Below are 2,199 nucleotides of genomic sequence, written 5' to 3'. Positions count from 1 at the left end.
CCCGGGGCCGCGCGGCCCCCCCGCCTCCAGGCCCCGCAGCAGCTCTGCGGCCCCCGGGTTGAGCTGGGCCTGCTGGGCCCGCACGGAGCCCAGGAGTCCAGGCAGGGCGGCGTAAGCAGCAGCCAGGCCTGCCAGGCGCTCGGCATCCCCTCCTGGGGGCCGGGATGGGGGCGGGGGCGGCAGGCCCGGCGGCGCGGGAGGGCGGAAGCTCGGGGTGCCAAAGGGGTCCCCTTGGTGCCGCACCTAGAAGAGAGGAGATGGAGTTGATGCGGCAGGACACCTGGGTTCCCGTCACCTTTGACCACTCCACTGGGGGGGCAGGGGGGTCCGCCTGGGTCCTGGGCCCAGTGGCAGCGGGGCAGGAGGGATCTCCCTCCCTGTGCCATCAGTCAGTTCCAAATGCCTCCGCCCCCACCCCAGGGGATCCCAAGTGCCTGGGTCCCATCCCGGCCTCCATTAGGGTCCAGAGTGAACAGACCGGGCCTGGGATTCCCCCCCTGCACCCCCACCCCAGGGACCCCAGGTGCCCGGGGTGTGCACCTCAATCCCCACTTCCCCCACCAATAGGCTCCAGAATGAACGGGGCAAAGCCTGGGATTCCCTCCAGCATGGGGCAGAGCAATCCCATCGCTCTCCCTGGGCACCCAGGGGTCCAGGCGAGCCCCCTGCTACCCCCCCCCCCCCGCCCCCGCGCCCTCCCCCCCCCCCCCCCCGCTCCGCGGGGAACCACTCACATAGTCGGCCAGCAGCTGCTCGGCACTGTGCTGAAGCAGCAGGCTCAGGCTCTCAGCCTGGCGCAGCATCTGGGCCAGGGCGCGGCGCGGGGTGGGCACCGGGGCTGGGGGCCGGTCCACTGCAGAGTGGGGAGGGCACGGCCTGGTCAGGGGTGCCCAGCTCTGGGGTGGGTATCAGCCCAGCATAACACCCTGATAGTGCTCAGATACACCCAGGTCTAGGGTGGGGTCCGACCCAATGTAATGCCCTGTTGGTGCTCGGATGTGCCTAGCTCGGGTAGGCACCAGCCCAGTGTAACGCCTTGATACAGCTTGCACGTGCCTGGCTCTGGCCAGGCATAATGGCCTAGCATAATGCCCTGTTGGTGCTCGGATGCACCCAGCTCTGGGGTGGCCACCAGCCCAGCATAACACCCTGTTAGTGCCCCGGCTCTGGGGCAGGAGCCAGCCCAGTGTAATGCCCCCCCCACCACCCTTGTGCTTGGGAACGTCTCGTTCTGTCGCGCCATTGTGCGGACCCAGGTGTCCGGAACGGGACGGGGGAGGGGGGCCTGCCCAGCCCAGAGAGCCCAGGTGTCCTGGCACCCGGCCTGCCCCACCCGCTCTGGGCTCCCAGCCGCCCCCCACACCCCACCCCAGGGAACCCAGGTGTCCGGGCCCCTGGAGCTAAGCAGGGATAGACCGAGTCAGCACCTGGATGGGAGATGGCTGGGGGCAGGGCTGTGCACGCCTGGGTTCCCTAGTGGGGGGAGCAGGGGGTTTGGGAGCCCGGACACCTGGGCTCTCCTGGCACCCCCATGTGTCCGTCACGCTCGCCTGGGTCAGCCCAGGACGCTCCATGCCCAGCACAGGTTGGCTTGAGGGGCGGATCCTGGACGCCTGGGTTCTCGGTGTGGGGAGTGGGGGCAAGGGGCTCAGTTGCCCCCAGGACCTGCCCCCCTCCATATTATCCCAGGGCTGCGGAGAGAAAGCCAGGCGCTCGGGCCTGCCCCTGCTCCCACCCTCCAGGCCAGCTCCCCACCCAGGGAAACCGGGCAGCTGGGCTCCCCCCACACCCGAAGGGACCCAGGCGTCCGAGCTCCCAAACCCCCTGCTCCCCCACAGGGAACCCAGGTGCGCAGGCTCCTAAACCCCTTCCACCCCAGGGAACCGAGGCGCCCGGGCTCCTAAACCCCTTTCTTCCACCCCCCACCCCGGCGTCTGGGCTCCCAGCTCCCCCCAAGCCCCGGGGGACCCAGGTGTTTGGGCTCCCAGACCCCCCTGCTCCCCCCGCAGGGAACCCCGGCGTCCGGGCGTACCTGCCAGCACCTCCATGGCTCCGAGCTGCGCCCGAGCTGGGCCGCGGGGGCCTTATATGGCCCTGCCCCCCCCGGATTCCAGGCGTCTGAGCTCAGGACGCCTGGGTTCCCTGGGGCGGGGGAAAGGGGGGGAGCAGGGGGTTCTGGGAGCCCGGACACCCGGGCTC

At 70.5% G+C, this 2,199-nt stretch overlaps 1 protein-coding gene across 1 annotated transcript in view; it reads left to right on the top strand.

The window, feature by feature from the left end:
* The window catches only part of LOC102386729, a gene marked incomplete at its 3' end in the record, with an annotated part of 15,463 nt that overhangs the window by 467 nt on the left and 12,797 nt on the right, over positions 1-2,199 (top strand). The window lies entirely within an intron of this gene.

Source organism: Alligator sinensis, unplaced genomic scaffold (genome assembly GCF_000455745.1).
Source record: "Alligator sinensis unplaced genomic scaffold, ASM45574v1 scaffold1704_1, whole genome shotgun sequence".
NCBI classification, from domain to species: domain Eukaryota; kingdom Metazoa; phylum Chordata; order Crocodylia; family Alligatoridae; genus Alligator; species Alligator sinensis.
Note: the sequence above shows the minus strand (reverse complement) of the source record. Positions and strands in the feature narration are given on the sequence as shown.